Genomic DNA, 19,962 nt, shown 5'->3' with positions numbered 1-19,962 from the left:
TCAATACCTATTATCCTTATAGTGGGCTTCCTGATCATGTCTTGAATCTCCTGTAGCAATCCGTTTTGCTGATTGGACTGGATTTGTATTGATTTTTTATCTTTCTCCATAGAATCTAAGGAATCTTCAGCTCCTGAAATTCGATCCTCTGCTTCAGTTAGTCGGGACTGTAGGCTAGTTACTTGATTTCAAATCTCTTTTGCTTCTGACTGGTCTTTCCTGATAATTTCCCTGTCATTTCTTAGGTCTTGTATGGACTTCTTTACTTCATTAACTTCATTACTTTGGTTTTGAGAGTTGTCTCTCAAATCTTTAAGGTGGTTAGCTATCTTTTCATTTGACTCTTGAAGTTCATTTATCTTTCTATTTGTGGATGCCATGAAATTCTCCATTAATTTTTGCTTTGCTTCCTCACGCTCTAGAATAATTGACTGAAGAGATTCAAAATTTACATTTGTCATGTTTATCAGTAGACTTTGTACAGCTTTTTGGGGGTCCTCTTCTATGTCTTTGATTGACTGCTCTGCTTCCTGCTTGTTTTGAGTGGGGGATAAGACTTCATTGTTAGCCATCTTTCTTGTGTTTCTTCTGCCCATTTGAATTGGGGATGCCAGTCTACCAGCACCTGTGAGCACCGTTTAAGACCCAAAGCAGCCCTTACCAAGCACTGTTGTGTAAATCTTACAAGTTCACAATTATGTACAGTTACCCTGTATACTTGTCTATAAAATTAGATTTGGTGTTCCTAAAGAATACAATTTCAATATAACAACTGATCCTGGGCCCTGTATTCAGTAGTTACTTATTTACTGTTACAACCCTATACACAATTCTTGTTTTTATATTAAGTTCTTTTAGGACTGGCTTTCTCTATGAACCCCTTTGATTCACTTGGATTAAGCTGGGATACCCTCTATCCAATAACCAGGAGTCATTGGAGACTGGAGGTCCAGGCAGTAAGTCAGGAGGGTAAGTTGAAGGTAGTAAGGAGAATAGAGTCAAATGTATTGGGGAGGGGAGGTGGTGACTTTGGTTTACTTTCAGTGACGTGGAAGTGTCGAAAAGAGTAGAACCAGTAGAGAGAATAAGGTTGCAATGATAGATAATGGAGAGTTAGCAGAAAAGAGTGGAGGTGTTCTTCATAGGAAAGTAAGTTTTAAAGAAAGAGAACGCAAAGAGAGAAGAAGAGCTGCATATGTATCTCAAAAGCACATACAGCATTGTCCAGAATAGACTGTTACACTGAGTCTCAAAAAAAGCCTAAACAAATTTAGAAGGATTGAAATAATACAAAGTACATTCAATCACCAAAATGGAACTAAATAGAAATCCGTAACAGAAGAAAATTTAGGGATATTAAACAATATCTTCTAAAAACCAATGACCACAGAAAAATTAGAAAAAATTTGAGTCAAGTAAACACAAAACTACAACATACCAAAACTTCATGAAATGGAACTAAGACACTACTTCAGCAAAAGTGCTGGGAATGGGTACCAGTAGCTCATGCCTATAATCCTAGCTAGTCAGGAGTCTGAGATTTGAGGACTTCAGTTTGAAGCCAGCTTGGGCAAAAAATCTGTGAGACCCACCTCCAATTAGCCAATAAAGAGGCAGATGTGGCTCCAGAACTGATACACACACACACACACACACACACACACACACACACACACACACGAAGTGATAGTTCTCAACACCTATATTAAAAAAGAATGAGATGTTTAAGAAATAGTAATTCATGAGCTGTTCCTAACTTGTATTACTTTTTCTTGACTTCCTTGCTGTCTAAATCTTAAAGTAGCTAATGAGTATTACATTCACTACTTTATGCTTAAGTCAGTTTATCCTCACAACAACCCCAAGCTACTACTTAGACATTCCATGGCTTAGTAGCAGAAATATTTACTGGTTTGTGGGGATTTTTTTCTCTTTTTTTTCTGTTGGGTTTAGCATGTGTTTTTTTTTTTCCTTTTTTATTGTCAAAGTGAAGTACAGAGGGTTACAGTTTCATATGTAAGGCAAGTACATTTCTTATTCAACTTGTTACCTCGTCCCTCACTTTGCCCACCTCCTCCCTCCCCATTTCCCTCTCCCCCCTTGAGTTGTACAGTTGGTTTACACCAAATGGTTTGTAAGTATTGCTGTTGAAATGGTTTGTCTTTTTATCCTTTGTCTCTCAATTTTGGTATTCCCTTTCCCTTCCCTAATTCCAATACATGCATATACAGTATCCGGGATACTAAGAACAGTTACAGTGTTAGCAGGAGTAAAACCACAGGAAGGGAATATGAGAGGGAAAAATAGAGTATGGTTTCACAAGGCATGTTGAAAATAACTATAACATCGATATACCACTTGTTTCCATAACATGGAATTCATTTTGCTTAGCATCATCTTATATGTTCATACACGCATAGCTACTGAGCTATTGTGATCTTCTGCTTTGACTGTTCTAGATATGTACTAATTATTCCCTATGAAAGAAACCATAGGTCTGGGAATATGGCCTAGTGGCAAGAGTTCTTGCCTCATATACATGAAGCCCTGGGTTCAATTCCTCAGCACCACAAATATAGAAAATGGCCAGAAGTGGTGCTGTGGCTCAAGAGGTAGAGTGCTAGCCTTGAGCAAAAAGAAGCCAGGGATAGTGCTCAGACCTTGAGTCCAAGGCCCAGGACTGGCAAATAAAAGAAAGAAAGAAACCATAGAGTCCATGTTTTTTGGGGGGTCTGGCTCAGTTCACTTAGCATGATTTTTTTTCCAAGTCCTGCATTTTCTTACCAATGAGGCAGTGCCATTCTTTCTGATAGAGGCATAGAATTCCATTATGTATATGTATATGTATATGTATATGTATATGTATATGTATATGTATATGTGTATGTATATGGGGATTTTTTTTCAATTTAGGTAGGTTTTTTTTAAGCTTAAGACCTGAAATTTTTGAATGATAGATACCTTCAACTGTTATCATCAAGTAGTGTGTGTGCGTGCACACTGGTACAAGGACTTAAATTCAAGGCCTTGAGATCTCCGGTGACTTGTTCTGCCAAAAGCTGAAAAACAGTAGAACCACAGCTCCATTTCCTGCCACATGTTGCTTAATCTCAGGTAAGAGACTCTCAGATTTGTCTGCCCAGGCTGGCTTTAAACCAGGATCCTCAAAAATCTCAACCTCCTGAGTAGTTAGGATTATGAGTATGAGCCACCAATGCTCGTCTAAAAAGCTTTCCTTTTTTGTTTTGTTTTGTTTTGTTGCCAGTCCTGGGCCTTAAACTCAGGGCCTGAGCACTGTCCCTGGCTTCTTTTTGCTCAAGGCTAACACTCTACCACTTGAGCCACAGTGCCACTTCTGGCTTTTTCAATATATGTGGTGCTGAGGAATCGAACCTGGGGCTTCGTGTATATGAGGCGAGCACTTTACCACTAGGCAATATTCCCAGCCCCAGCTTTCCTTTTTGGGAAGAAACTTTCTTCTATCTCCTTTTTTTGTCTAAACCCCAGCTATGACAATGTAGATGGTGGACTAGGTCTCCTATGCTAGCAATGATGAAAGGCTGGCACAAAACAGCTTAAAGGCACTATGGAACAAACAATGCCAAATATATTCATAGGCTCTGGCATCCTTCAGGAAAAGAAAACACAGGAAATGAAATCTATGATCACTTTAGCTCATATTGTCAAAGAACATTTCCCAAGTTACAGAGCAGAGGACTCCCTGAAGCCCAGCAAAAGTAGTGGTCCTGATGAACTGACAAGGCAGAGGTCCATGTCTAACAGCCAACAGACAAAAATGGAAAAGTCTCAAAAGCAGAAGTCAAGAAGACAGTCCCAAATCTGCAAACACATCTTCCTTTCAAGTTAACAGATAGGCTAAACTGTATGTGCACAGGATCATGTTACAGAAACTCTAGCTGAAAACCACAGATGAGAGGCTAACAACTAAGAAGAGAAGGAAACAGCCTTCTGATGCTGGGAAGACAGAGGATGGAGACCTAGGCCTCAGACAAGCCAGGAGAGCTGAAATTCCTGCATGCCAGAGAGTCACACCCAAGGTAAAGACAACATAAATCCTAGGAGGCAGGGAGAAACATGAGCCTTAACTGTCACTTGAAGGGTCAAAACAGTGTGCTGTCCACATAGCCAGAACAGTTAACTCTCTTGGCTCTACTTTTTAACCCAGGAGTCTGTTTTGTTATGAACAATTATGAGTCATGTTACTGTAAGTATTACATAACCCCCCTCCAAAAGGAAAAGAAATCCTAGTATATAACATACACCTACTTCTATTCATAAATATTCCCAACACAACCAGTTTTACGTTACAGCATTGTGACATCACTGAACACCAAATCTGGAAAGACATGTGTTCAACTGACTCTGGCCAGCTGAATCAGCTGTCAAAACCTATACCTCCAAACTTAATGATTGGATACATCCAAATGAACGCTATCATTTATCATTTGCCTTAATGTTTGAAAATGTTCATTTCTTTGAATAAATTCCTTTTCAGATATTTTCTTTTCTATAAGATGAGATTTACAAAATAGTATTATTATTGAACACAATTTCATCTTTAGGCTACCACATGAATCTCTTTCACTCAAAGACAAGCAAAACAAGTGGCTTGGACACCAGTGAATAATTTTTCCATTTATTTGCCTTAAACAGATGTTGATTAAGCGTAGCTTGAGTGAACATATATTTCTGGAAAATGCATCCTATTTATGGCAGTCTGCAATGAAATGCCTTCAATTATACTTATCAAAAGAAATTTTCAACAATGTAAAGGAAAATTTGTTGTAAAGCAATATTTATTTCTCAGACTGTAGAAAGAAGGAGGAGAAAATCCTAAAGCAAAGAGCAGACATGTCACAACAAACGTGAGGAGGTTGACAGATTAGAAAACAAACCCAAAAAAAAATGTGAGTTCTGTGTAGAATCACTGCTGCAAATGACCCAAGGCAAGAACACACCGTGTTGTCATTTTGATTTCACAAATTTGAATTCTTATTACTTTTCTTGCTTTTCTCTTTCTCTGACAGGAAATAATGCGGAAAGTCCTTTTGTGCTTTTAATGTATGTCTGAATCTCTATATTCCTCCTGAAACCTTGGCCTTGAAACACATTTATTTCACAACAGTCTGTCTTTGCGAAGGAAAGACTATTTTCTATATGCAAGAGATAGTGTGACTTCTCCTTGCACCTTGATAAATAAAAGCACATTGATATTAAATTATCTAGTCTGCTAAAGTGCAGCCTTTGTGTGTGCCTTGTCCTGTGTCCACATTAGTGATAAATTCCACTTAGCTTTTTTTTTTCTTTACTTAGCTATCAGACTTAGCAATGTGGAAAAGGATATTAGTTCTCTACTACTGCAGCAACAATTTACCTCAAATTTAGTGTCTTAAAACAACACAAATTAAGCCTGGTGCCAGTGGCTCATTCTTTAATCCTAGCTACTCATGAGGCTGAGATTTGAGTATCATGGTTAGAAGCCAGCCCAGCATACAAATCTGAGATACTCTTATTTTCAAGTAACCTGAACAAACATGCAAATGGAGGCATGGCTCATGTGATAAAGTATCACTGATGAGTAAAAAAGCTAAATGAAAGATAGAGGCCCTGAGTACAAGTACACACACACACACACACACACACACACACACACACACATTAATTTCTTACAGTTTTGGGAACTGGAGATCTGAAATTGGTATGAGAGGGATAAATAATGATATTAGATAGCATGGCTGATATTTTCCTGAAAGTTCTTTACCTCTTCCAGTGTCTAGAGACATCTAGAAGTTGTATTTCCTAACTTATGGTCCTTTTCTCCATTTTTGAAGCTAACAATGATCACCCGAGCCTTTCTCACATCACATAAACTAATACTGACTTCCAAGTCCCTCATTACCTAAAAGAACTGTTGATGGGAGCTGTTCAACAACTCTGGAAAGCAGTATAAACATAGAACTACCCTATGATCCAGCAATTCCACTCCTGGGTATTTATGCAAACCATTAAAACGAGTAAACTGAAAAGCCACCAATACAATCATGTTCAGGACAGCACTATTCACCACATCCACAGTATGCAACCAGACCAGATGCCCTTCAATGGAAAATGGATCGAGAAAATGTATATATATATACACACAATGGAATTTTACTCAACCATTAGAAATATAGTATTGTGCCATTTATAAAGAAATGGAACAATCTTGGGGAAAAACAGGTTAAGTGAAGTATGTCAGGCCCAGAGAGACAATGGATGCATGTATTTTTTTGTATGTGGAAGGTAGATTTAGCTTACAAACTTATAAGTAAATATGTTGGGTGGTATGCAAGTGTATACAAATGTATTCACTGAAATAAGGGAGAACTCAAATAGTGTAATTCCTTAAAAAGACAAAGTCAATATACCACAAAATAAAACCCAGGAAACAGGTAGTTGAAAGGGGTGGGGTGGGGTCAAGAAGAAAGGGCAGACAAATGAAGAGAAGAGGAGGAAAATGCAGACAAAATCCAATGAATATCCTATGAAGTTTAAAAGACTGAGAAAAGGGGTGGGGAGGGGAAGGATGGGTGAGAAGGTTGAACAGGGTGACACCAATCAAGTTGCATTGTATTTATAAACTGTTAAGTGGTAACAGCTAATAGGTGCCAGTGGCTCACACCTATAATCCTAGCTACTCAAGAAGTTAAGAACTGAAGATCACTGTTCAAACTCAGCCCAGGGGGTAAAGTCCGTGAGACACTGATCTCCAATTAACCACCAAAAAACTGGAAGTTGCACAGTGGATCAAGTGGTAGAGTTCTAGCCTTGAGCTGAAGGGCTTAGGTTCAGCAGCCAGGCCCAGAGTTCAAGTCCCATAAATAACACAAAAAAGGCAACTCTTTGTGTAACTACTTAAAGAATTTTAAGTGCATTAAAAAAAACCTCATTTCAAAGACAGCTGAATAGTTTATTCTTCTTTATTCCAGTTACAATCTTTTTTCCAGTTACAATCTTAACTGCCCCTTGATATGTACCATAATGTTCACTAGCTTCTAGGAACAAAAGTGGACATTTGGGGAGACAATTATTCTGCCTGTTGCAGAAAGGAAAGAAGTTTCGGCTGAGAAAGGTCAAGGAGTATGCAAAACATTTTTTGTAAGACCATCTGGCCTTTCTAAAAGGGAAGATAGTAATAACATTTAAAACAAAGACTGAAGTACACTGTTTAGGAGCAATGCCACCATCCTATGTGAGTGCCAAAGTCCTCTCTGTAAATGGGTTACCCTTATCAAGGTCTGCATTTCTGCAACAGAGAAAAGCTGAATCCACTGATGACACCTCAAGATTTGCTCCTTGGGATTTCAAAGTTGAAGTGTAAGAGCCACTCCTGCCATTGCTAAGGAACCAGAGGCACATAGAAATGATGCAACTTGCCTATATTTTCTAAATAACTGAGATAGAGACAAAGCTAAGCAACTCTATCTCTCAACTCACAATTCAGGACTTTTCCTCCACAAAGCCACATGTCAGTGACAGATTGTACTTGATAACAAGCATAGTGTTAGCATTAGGAATCCATGGAGCACAGAAACTTTATAAATGAAGTTAAGACATCTGCATGGCAGAATAGAACTGATACAGTTTTATTGTTGCAAGGTGACTGGCCACACTAGAACCTACTTCTACACATTCCTGATGCAGACCACACTGACTGCTTATTCCATTGTTATTCCAAAAGGCACTCGTGGGATGCAAGTTAGGAAATGAAAACTGAGAACTCCTCTGCAGAAGGCTTCTGCCTCCATGATTCAGTGGGCTGGATCGGACTGCCATTAAACCTACGTTGAATTATTTTGAGCATCTTCTGAAATGCTTATACACTCCTCCTCCACTAAGCAGGGTCTTTACTATACAATGTGAAGATAAGAAAGCAGAAATTTTCCACTTCCTTCCTCCTGGACAGTGGCTGAATTTCACTTCTTTATTTTTATCTTTTAGTATAAATAACTCCCAGGTCCTTTATTAAGAATGCATTCAGTTGGGGGAGGTGGAGAAAAATGAAGGAGAGGCTAACGTTTGTGTGTGTTTGTTTTGTTTTGTTTTTGCCAGTCCTGGTTCTTGGACTCAGAGCCTGAGGATTGTCCCTGGCTTCTTTTTGCTCAAGGCTAGCACTTTACCTCTTGAGCCACAGCACCACTTCCAGCCTTTTTGGTTTATGTAGTGCTGAGGAATTGAACCTAGGGCTTCATGCATGCTAGGCAAGCAGTCTACCACTAAGTCACATTCCCAGCCCCGAGGGTAACAAGTTTGACAAGAAATTTACTCACTACCTTATCTATGCAAATATAACCACTCTGTATATCACTTTGACAATAAAATTAAATTTTTAAAAGAATACATTTAGTTACCAGATGTTGAGAGAGAGGATGATGACCATCACTAAGTCAGTCAGAAGCAGATGAATGTGAAAAACAGCAGAAAGGGTGAACTCCTGAGGCCCCTCAGTCGTAAATACCCCTCTTGAGAACATTAAGCCAATTACCAAGGAATAATTTATAGTATATGTGTGTGCACATGTGTGTGCATGTGTATGTGTGTTAGTCAGACTTCATGTGTCTAATAAAAATAACTTAAGGAAGGAAAATTTATTTCAGCTTATGGTTTCAGAAGTTTCAATCCATCATGATGGAAGGAAATGATGGAGCACAGTAACTCACATCATGGCAGCCAGGAAGCAGAGTGTGTGTGTGTGTGTGTGTGTGTGTGTGTGTGTGTGTGTGTGTGTGTGTGTGTGTGTGACAGAGAGAGAGAGAGAAAGAGAGAGACAGAGAGACAGAGAGATAGAAGAAGGAGGGGATACAGAGTGACCCCCCTCTCTCCTGTGTTCTCTCCCTGTCCCCTATTAGTCTACATTCTCAGTCTATGTGGTGTGGCCATCCACATTCAAGACTGATTTTTCTCCCTTAATTTGTCTTACCTGGAAACTATGTCACAGGTACACTAGAGATGTGCTTTGCTATGGTTTTAGGCATTGCTCAATGTAATTAATAACCAAGGTTAACCATCACAACATGCTTGACAAAACTTCTCACAAGTTTTGCTTTTATTTTTTATTATCTTCAGTAGTTCTGCAACAGGGCTCCAATTCATTGTGTCAGCTTACAAGTACAATTCATTGTTATCAGTGTCACCTTTTCTGTCATTCTCCCTCAATAAATCCTAGCTCCACCCATCCCCTCACATCGTTTTCCTTTTAAGTAACTCCCATTGGCCAGCGGCTCATCTTTAATCCTACCTACTCAGGAGGCTGAGATTTGAGGATTGAGGTTCAAAGCCACCCTGAACAATAAAGCTCATGAGACTCTTATTAACCACCAAAAAAATGCAAGAAATGGAGCTAAGACTGAAGTGGTAGATTACTAACCTTGAACAGAAAATCTCAGAGACACTACCCAGGACCAGAGGTTAAGCCCCAGGATTGAGACTACAAAACAAACAAACTAAACTAAACAGCAACAAAAAATCCTCACCCTGAACTTGTGGTCAAAAAAGGTCAAAGGACAAGTTTTGATTAAAAAGAAAACAAACAATAAAAAACCCGCCAAGTATTATCTTTCACACCAACTGAATTAAGGATATCATTTTTTTAATTCTATAATTTTCTACTTTTTAAACTCTAATCATTAAAAGCCACGTTTAAAAATAATCTTTGGAGTACTTTGATATACACATTTTCTTTTTTCTTCCAATTTTCCATTGATTTTATGCTCTTAAACAAGTGTCTGATTTAATTCTGATAAATGCTTTAAACAAAGTTAAACGTAAACCCAATAAATTTCTTAGCTTTTACAGAAAATTGAATTCTAACAAATCAAATGTAGAAAACAAGTAAAAGTTGTCTGTTTATTATTTATGAATTTATAGAAATTATATCTTTTTACAGGTATGATCCTAAAGCAGTCTCCTTGTTCTACTAGCCCACATCTTGACCAAGTTAGAGACCAGAGATCCAGTTAGGTGACTTACATGAAGATTTTATTACCTGGATGGAGCTACATATGTATACCAAATATCACCCAGGCTTCAATATTCAATCTTCTCCTTAGAAAGAAAGAATTGTTTGGAGTGTCAATTTTCACTGATAATAGAGAGTATAATCATTGTATACTAATATTTAAAGGTTTTAATTTTCACTTGTTTAACTATAAACTAATTTACATAAATGAATTTTATGTTGTTAACCAAAAGATAAAAACACAATGAGTGGCCTAGAATTTTTCTTCATTAAGACTTTCTAGGCAGTATGGGTACCAATGGCTCACACCTGTAATCATAGCTATTCAGGAGGCTGAGATCTGAGGATACTAGTTCAAAGCCAGACTAAGTCTGAAAGTCTGTGAGACTTTCATCACCAATTAACCACCACAAAAGCCAGAAATGGGGCTGTGGGCAAAGCAGTAGAGTGCTTGTCTTGAGTACAAAAGCTCAGGGACAGTCTCCAGTTTCTGGGTTCAAGCCTCAGGACTATACCAAAAACATAAACATTTCTAGGCAGGTTTACAATGCCAGAAAGTCAGAATATATGCAGATTAACCCCTAAAATTGACATTCTTAAGCAAAGAGATAGACAAAAGGAATACAGCTAACCAGAAATAAGCGCAAATCCTTGAAATCCAGTAGTTAAAAGGTAAAATTAATTTTTCTATTGCCTAAATTGCCATGATCATTACTTCAAATTTTTATCCCTTTGTTTTTTCTAGATTTCTCCGAAAATAGTTTGATACTGATGTCAATACTGAGATATAATGTGAAATTCATGCATCTGAAAATGAGCATCACAACTATATAGTGTTTATATAGTTACCTCCTCCTGCCATTTCTAGAACACATAACCAGACATCAATTATGAAACCAGACAATCTTTTTTATGTTGGTGGGCTTTGCTTTCTAAGAAATTTTCAGATACCAAAATAACCCATATAACCAATTAAAAAGATAGACAGGCAACCCCAATGGCTCACAGCTATCATCCTAGCGCGTGCACGCACGCACACACACACACACACACACACACACACACACACACACACATACACACCAGAACACAAAAATAAAAGGCAGAGCCAGGTTGCAAAGTAACATAACGGGCAAGAAAAAAATCGCAGACTGTCATTGTCAGTAAAAGGCAAAGGGTCTTAGGACTGCTTAGTCTGAAGTTTGGCATTGTGCTTTATTTTAGCAATGTGCTGTGTTCCTAACAAAACAGTCAATAATATATTCTGCATTCTTCACTATTGAACACTGACTTTTGGAGTAGAAAACATGCCTTTTGGTTCTTTCCTCAGTATAGGGCTATTTCCCAGCTCTTCCTCCAACACTAACCACAGTGTAATCAAACAGGTCTAAGGGGCAACAAGGTTGATTTCCAGAAGGCTGCATGGTCTGGTAGCAGATCAGACACCACTCTACATGCTACAGGCCAAGAGGCAACAAAACAACCAGTCCATTTTGTCCAGGGAATCAAACAGGATCTCTCCTCCTCAAAAAGAGACTATAATGTGGAGTAGGTGTTATGAAGCCAAGGTTACAGTAGGAAAATAAAATGTTGCTTCTCCTGAGAAGTAGAAGATAATGTGCTTTAGATGTTCTTGGACAGCTTGAATGAATTACAAATTTAGCTGCCTCTTTGCTGATAGGGAAGAGCCACAAAAAGTAAGAAAAGTCCACTTCCATGAAGCCACATGCTAGAGGATGAAAAGGTTTTCTCTTTCTGTGTGAGTAATTGTTAGGGTGACTTCAAAGGCAACACCAGCTGACCACTGGTGGCTCATGCTTGAAATCCTTGCTACTCGGGAGGCTGAGAGATACAGATCATGGTTCAAAGCCAGCCCAGACAGGAAAGTCTCCGAGATTCTTCTATCTAATTAACCACCAAAAAGCTGGAGGGGGAGGGGGACAATTCCAGCGGTGAGTTGAAAAAGCTAAGGGCAGTGCCCAGGCCCTGAGTTCAGGCCCAGTATTGGCACAAACACACAAAAAGAATAATTGACACACAGTCACACAGCAAACACAGCAGTGAATACTCAGCATCATAGCACTGCTTGCTCTGTATGCAGATTATTGGCTTAGTGTATTTCTTTTTCTTCTCTACAATTTTGGTAAGGAAACCATTCTTTCCTCTCAGTCTCTTAACTGGTTGTACAATCTAATGACTTGCTAAGAAGTAATTAAAGACATGCAAATTGTCTCATTAATAACCAGAATACCTTAAATACAGTACACATTCTATAAATGTTCATGGAATCAGACTTTGATTAGTAAACATCTGCTTGAAGAAGATACATATAAAAAGTATAGTCATAAATATCTATAGAAGCACAATCTTTCTGGAGGGAGAAAAAAAAAATCTAAACTGAAAGCAAGTGGCAGCTGTTTTCAAAAGTCTTACCCTATCTTGCCTATGAACTCAGTCTCAACAAGAATTCTGTCCCAGCCCAGTAATCATAGAGACATTGTAACTTCCTGTCCATGAAAACTGGGTAGCTCTCACAGCTTCAGTGCAGCCTCTAGAAATCACCTTCACTAGCTAGTGGAGGCAGGAAATCTGAGGACTCTACAACCATCAGCACAACTTGGTCTCTTTCCATGATCTGGGCTCAACTAAGGGGCTGCTCCTGCATGTGATTACAAGAAAGATGGGGGGCAGAGTCAGGCTTGTGTTGTGTCTTTGGGTTGATAAGCTCCACCATGGCAGGTTTTCATCTTTCTATTGGAGTATAAATCATAGGCCTACTATCTACTATCTAGTCCTGTGAGTGACAAGAAATAGGGTTAAATCTATCATGTACTGAAGGCATGAGTCATGTCAGGGTGATATTGTGGTGTGGAAACTGAGTCATAGCCATCCCATCACCTGGCCAGGTATTGGGGGTTTCACAGTCATCCTGGAGACTAGCCAGGAGATGGGGGGGGGGGGGGCTATCCATCCAACTCCAAGTTCTAGAAATGAAACAAGCTATCCTTTGAATTGCAGAATTGGATAGAGCCAGGAGGGCTCTGCTTTGGGGAATATGTAGATATTCTGTTGTTTAGCCCCAGAGCGCCCCTTGTGCTGTGTTTATGTGTAATGCTTTGCTGAGGCATGGTCTCCAGCCTAACAAGTGCCATTTGTCTTTAAAAGCTTGGTGCAAGGGCCTGGGAATATGACCTAGTGGCAAGAGAGCTTGCCTCCTATACATGAAGCCCTGGGTTCGATTCCTCAGCACCATATATATAGAAAACAGCCAGAAGTGGCGCTGTGGCTCAAGAGGCAGAGTGCTAGCCTTGAGCAAAAAGAAGCCAGGGACCTTGCTCAGGCCCTGAGTCCAAGCCCCAGGACCGGCAAAAAAAAAAGCTTGGTGCAAGCTCCGTTCCTGGCTACATGTTTTTATAATTGGCCTGCCTGCCTGCAGACAGCCAGCACCCCAATAAAGACTCCAGAATTCGAACTTTCATGATATGGCTTCTCTATTTTCTCATGACTGGTTTTATATCTGATTTAAGGTATATTTTACCATACAACAGTATGATCCTAGAACAAACATCATGGGTCAAAGCCAGCCTGGAAAGGAAAAGTCCATCAGACTTGTAGGTCCAATTTACCACCAAAATACTGAAAATACAGCTGTGAGTCAAGTGTCATCCTTGAGCAAGAAAGCTAAGAAAGAGTGAGAGTTCTTGAGTTCAAGCCCCAGTTCCAGGACACACAGAGAGAGAGAGAGAGAATTAATGAAGCTTGATTTTACCATACTGTAAAAGTTAAACTAAGAGAAACTTCTTATGGTATTTCTTTTTTCTACTATCCATTGAGACTGGGCCTAACTTCACTGTTTTTCAATATGCAAAACTGGAGTCCACTAAAATAATTTCTATTGCTTCAACATTCTGAAAAAGAAGTTTGCTCAGACCACTTCCATCATGGCACACAGCCTCATAGCAAAATGGATGCTACACACTCCAGACCCACAAGCCCAACCCTGACATCCTATTTCCCTTTCCTGCTCTACCTATCAAAATATCCAGAAGGCAAGGAGGCATCCTGGCTGCCAGCCAGAGTGAGGTCAGGTCTGACTAGGAAACTCAAAAGTCTCAGCTCACTCTGGCCGCTGTCCCTGGCTTTTCCTGATGGCTTTGCTGAGAACCAGGCCAGTCACTGAACAAGGTCACTTGGCTGTTTCTATAGCATGCTGTTATGTTCAGACTACTGACCTGGGAACTTTCCCCTGAGGACTAGAAGTGTGTTTCACTGAAATTTTGGGCTTCTTCCTACATACAACTTTTCATTTGAAAGCCAGCGGTGGCCAGGCACAGGTGGCTTATACATGTAATCCTAGATAAACAAGAAGTTGAGATCTGAGGATCTTGATTCAAAGCCAGCCTGGCAGAAAAATCTAACAGATTTCATCTCCGGTGAATCATCAAAATGCCAAACTAGAAGTGTTCACATGATAGATGTGAGTGAAAAAGACAAACAAAAGCAGAAGGCCCTAGATTTAAGCTATAGTAAGGCACAAACATAAATTAATTAAAATTTAAAAACTAGCAGCGCCTTAATCTATCCTGTTTCTGTTTGTATTCTTGGCCTGTAAATTACACACTCACAAATGCTTACTGAATGAAGGAAGTAAGTAATGATACACTAACCAAGGAAAATCACATAAAAATAGATTTAACTGTAAAGCAGATTTTCTTCTACTTAACATCCCCATTGGAATGACAGGGAGTGATGCTCAGCACCTCTCAAACTCAGATGTCCATATAAGAAGCATCTGGTGATCTTGTTATACTGTAAGTTTTATTTACCAAGGCTGACTTTTCAGGCATTCAAACAACACCACCACCCCCAGATTTTGAGACTCCAATTTATAGATTTCATGAGCCAATACTAAACATAAAATTATGTGTGTGTGTGACAGAGAGAGAGAAAAAGAGAGAGAGAGAGACAGAGAGAGAGAGAGAGAGAAACCCTGACTAAGACAACCAGGAGTTTTTAATCTTTAATATTTGTGTGTTGTAAGGAGCAAAAATATAAAAATAAATGGAGTTTATATAGAGGACAATTACAAATTAGATTGACTGTAATTAAACCCATATAAAACATTTTTCTATGGCTTGTTAATATTTTTCATCCTGCTTTTACTTACCGGAATTACAGTATTGTTGGGCTTTTTCAAGAGTACACAATTTTCCTAGGCTGCTTTGGAGTAATTTCTCAACTCTTCAACACAGTTACCAATAGAGCCCTCACAAGCACTTCAGAAATAAGACAGAATTAAGAAAGAAAATAAAGCTGAAACTAACATTCTTCTCAGCTGTCATGACAGCAAAATCCCAAAATAATTTACAGATAAGAATTAATACTACTCAAATTCAGAACAGTCACAATATCTAAAATGTATTTCAGGTCTGTAGAGCTTCAACAAAAAAAAATTAAATATTTTAATTTTAATTTAAAGTATTTTAACAACATTTCATAATAGCTAACAGCTTGTAGAACATATAATGAGAACAGAATTCTGTAAAATGTTGCAAAAATAGTCTCTTAAGTTGTGAGAGGCAATATGTTCAGTGTGTTCACATATTGTGAATAACTATTTTAAAGATGAAGATTTCATGGCTAGTCAATAAAATTTCAGACCAAGTTTCGGTGGAGGTGTTATGGAAATTGACTGAATTAAAGGATATTTAGAAATAAAACTAAATCATAACAATAGTATCAAAGATCTCTTAAAGGAAACTAATGGAAAAGCTTCCAGTACTTTATATAAAGCCCATTATGAGGACAATTTCTGGTATAAAGCCAAACAAGCCAATGTAACAGAATAGACAGTCCAGAGCCTGAGGATAGAGTAGGAAGTGGTGGATCCTCTTTTCCCTGTGGCGATACTAACTCTACAATAAGCTGAACAATTTTGTGTGTGAGAAACCTAGAAACCAGGTAAGAGGATCTTGCATTGCCATTCAAAACAAAGACAGGAGGAAAACTGGTGTTGCATTTCACACACACCCCCACCCTACCTCTTCCTTAAAATGACATGGCCAAGCGAAAACTCTCAGTGCTCTTCCTGTGGAGAGAAGAGAGAGTAGAAACCTAAGTTAAACATACAGACTTCTCAGAGAACTACTGAGACCCTCATCTGCTGTCCTTGATTCTGAGTGCCAGCTGGAATAGGTGTTACTCCCAGTGTAGTCTACAGAGGCCACTGAGACCGCAATGGTGTGGAAAAGCCACTTGTCATAGTCCCTCATGAGCTTAGCAAAGAATGAAGGGTAGAAACTCCAAACTTCTGACTTCTCCCTGGGGTTGGAAAATAATGGAGCATGCAGTTAATGTTCTGAATTTTAAAGGGATATTAACAGAACAATTGCTGTTTTTCTCTACTTCCAAGTGTTGATGGACCATAGAATATTCTAGATGTCTAGGGGCATGAAAAATAATAGCTGGTATATTTTTTGAGAAAATCAATAAACTTGACAGACCTCTTGCAGGATTAACAAAAAAAAAGAGAAGAAATGCAAATCAATAAGATTAGAGATGTCATAGGACAAATTACAACATACAGGATACTCAAATGATCATAAAGAACTATTTGCAGAACCTATACTCACTAAAGAAGGAAAACCTAGCAGAAATGGATTCACTTCTAGAGAAATACAAATTATCCAAACTGAACCAAGAAGATATAGATCAACTAAATAAGCCAATAACATAGAATGAGATAGAGGAAGCAATCAAAAGGTTTCCAATAAGAAAAATCCCAGGCTCAGATAGATCCACCATGGAATTCTACAAGACATGTAAGAGGAATTAATACCCATACTCCTCAAGTTCTTCTGTGAAATAGAAGCGGAGGGAGTTATCCCAAACTCATTCTATGAAGCCAAACTCATACTCATCCCCAAACCAGGCAAGGATCCAACAAAGAAAGAAAACTATAGGCCGATCTCTGTAATGACCACAGATGCAAAGATCCTCAATAAAATATTAGCCAACAGAATCCAGAAACAAAATTTTTAAAAAGCATATATTATGACCAAGTAGGCTTCATTCCATAGATGCAAAGCTGGTTTAGCATACTAAAATCAATAAATGTAATTCATCACATCAACAGAGCCAAGGTCAAGTGGCAAGAGTGCTTGCCTCCTACACATGAAGCTCTCGGTTCAATTCCCCAGCACCACATATATGGAAAATGGCCAGAAGGGGCGCTGTGGCTCAGGTGGTAGAGTGCTAGCCTTGAGCGGGAAAAAGCCAGGGATGGTGCTCAGGCCCTGAGTCCAAGACCCAGGACTGGCCAAAAAAAGAAAAAAGAACCACATAGTTATCTCAGTTGATGCTGAAAAAGCATTCAACAGAATATAGCACCCATTCATGTTAAATGCTCTGGAGAAAATAGGAATAAAAGGAATATTCTTTAAAACAATAAAGGTGATATGTGACAGACCAACAGTTAATATTATACTAAATGTGGAAAAACTAACATTTCCCCTAAAATCAGAAACAAGATGGTTCTGGATTTCTTAACCAGAGCAATAGACAATAAAAGGATATTAGAGGGATCCAGATAGGGAAAAAAGAAATTAAGATATCTCTTTTTGCAGATGACATGATCTTATACTTGAACGACCCCAAAACTCCACTCCCAGACTCCTAGGAATAATAAACCAATTAGGTAAAGTAGCAGGATACAAAATTAATCCACAAAAATCAGTAGTCTGGGGCCTGGGAATATGGACTAGTGGTAAAGTGCTCACCTCATATACATGAAGCCCTGGGTTCAATTCCTTAGCACAACATATATAGAAAAAGCTGGAAGTGGCACTGTGGCTCAAGTGGTAGAGTTCTGGCCTTAAACAAAAAGAATCCAGGGACAGTACTCAGGCCCTGAGTTCAAGCCCAGGACTGGCCAAAAAAAAAAAAAATCAGTAGTCTTTGTGTATGCCAACAGTATACAAGTAGAAAGGGAAATCAATGAAACAACTCCATTTTCAATAGCTTCAAAAATAATAAAATATCAAGGAATTACCCTAACCAAAGATGTAAAGGACCTATTTAATGAAAACTATAAAAACTTTAAGAGAGAAATCAAAGAGGACAAAAGGAAATGGAAAGACATTCCATGCTCATGGTTAGGCAGAATCAATAGTGTAAAAATGGCCATACTGTCAAAAACTATATACAAATTCAATGCAATCCCCATCAAAATCCCAATGACATTCTTTACTGAATTAGAAAAATCAATCCAAAAATTCACATGGAACAACAAAAGACCTAGAATAGCCAAAGCAATTCTAGGCAAAAGAAGTAACGCAGGAGGAATAACAATACAAGATTTTAAGCTCTACTAAATAAGAAAAGCAGGTTGATATTGGCACAAAAATGGACCCAAAGACCAATGGAATAGATTAGAAGACCCATAAATAAAACCACATACAGTCAGCTGATTTTGGACAAAGGAGCCATAAACATCCAGTGGGGGGGGGGGGGGGGCGCGGAACAGAGCCTCTTCAACTATTGGTGCTGGGAGAACTGATCAGTCACATGAAGAAAACTAAAAGTGGATCCGAGCCTGTCACCATGCACTAACACCAACTCAAAGTGGATTAAAGACCCCAGAAACTGACATGAAACTCTGAAACTACTGCAGGACAGAGTGGGAGAGACACTACAACTTATATACATAGGCAGAAACTTCCTGAAAATAGTCACAGGGGTACAACAGATAGGAGAGAGACTGGACAAATGGGACAATATTAAAATACAAAGTTTCTGCACAGCTAAAGGCATAGATAAAAACTAGAAAGATAGCCAACCAATTGGGAAAAAATATTCATCAGCAATGAAACAAAGGCCTAATATCCATCATATATAGGGAGCTCAAGAAAGTAACCCCTTTCAAGCCTAGTAAACCAATCCCTAAATGAGCAAAGAACTAAATAGAAACTTCTCAAAAGAAATAAAAATAACAAAGAAATACATGAGGAAATGCTCAAAATTCCTGGATGTAAAGGAAATACAAATAAAAACAACACTGAGATACCACTTTACCTGAGTAAGAATGGCCTACATTCTGAATTCAGACAACAACAAATGCTGGCAAGGATGCAGAGAAAGAGGAACCCTACTGCACCGCTGGTGGAATGTAAACTAGTACAACCATGTTGGAAAGCAGTCTGAAGGTTCCTGGAAAAACTAAACATACCCTATGACCCAGCCATACCACTACTGGGCATCTATCCCAAACAACAGGAACCAAGACACGACAAGGACACCTGGACCTCCATGTTCATTGCTGCACTATTCACAATAGCCAAGATATGGAAACAACCCAAACGCCCCACTATAGATGACTGGATTAAAAAAATGTGATACCTATATGCAATGGAATTTTCATATATGGGTTATACACAAGCACACCCTAGGGAAGCTGGGAGGAAGGCACAGAATGAGTGGAAAGTGGGTGAAAATAATAATAACAATAACAATAATAATATAGCAGAGGACCACCAGCTACATCAGACATTGATGAAAGTGAACTAAGCAATTCATGACTGGGGATGGGAAGGAAGGAATGAGTGAAAGAGGGAACAGATGTTACTAAGCAAAAGAACAGTAATGTACATATCACCCGAAATAGGGGAAATAATTTTTTTGTTAAAGTTCATAGACCTGGTAAGCTATGTAGAGTAGAACGATAATTTTCATCATTGTGAAGCTTGGAATGTGTACTGTGAAATACATGTAGTAACTTAAACTAAATAGAAAAGTAGTAATAATGGCGGGGCAGCTTGCTGCTACTCCAGCGGATCCACATCAGACAGTGGCTGGCACAACTTGGTGATTGTTCTGTCAAGGGAATAGAGGAGAAAAATGTATTTGGCCATGTTCTGACTTTTCAGAGTACTTCCTTAAAAATCAGA

The 19,962-nt window shown here is 38.7% G+C and overlaps 1 long non-coding RNA gene across 1 annotated transcript; it reads right to left on the bottom strand.

Moving 5' to 3' along the window:
• Positions 1 to 16,151: 16,151 nt before the first annotated feature.
• On the bottom strand, positions 16,152 to 19,423 carry LOC125359653. The gene is made up of 3 exons (XR_007212596.1): positions 19,236 to 19,423; positions 19,070 to 19,073; positions 16,152 to 16,165 (listed from the first exon to the last, which is right to left on the bottom strand). It is a non-coding gene; the product is annotated as an uncharacterized LOC125359653 (long non-coding RNA).
• Positions 19,424 to 19,962: the final 539 nt, after the last annotated feature.

This window comes from Perognathus longimembris, chromosome 11, assembly GCF_023159225.1.
Source record: "Perognathus longimembris pacificus isolate PPM17 chromosome 11, ASM2315922v1, whole genome shotgun sequence".
Classification (NCBI taxonomy): domain Eukaryota; kingdom Metazoa; phylum Chordata; class Mammalia; order Rodentia; family Heteromyidae; genus Perognathus; species Perognathus longimembris.
The sequence above is the reverse complement of the archived record's forward strand: the minus strand, read 5'-3'. Positions and strand labels throughout refer to the sequence as shown.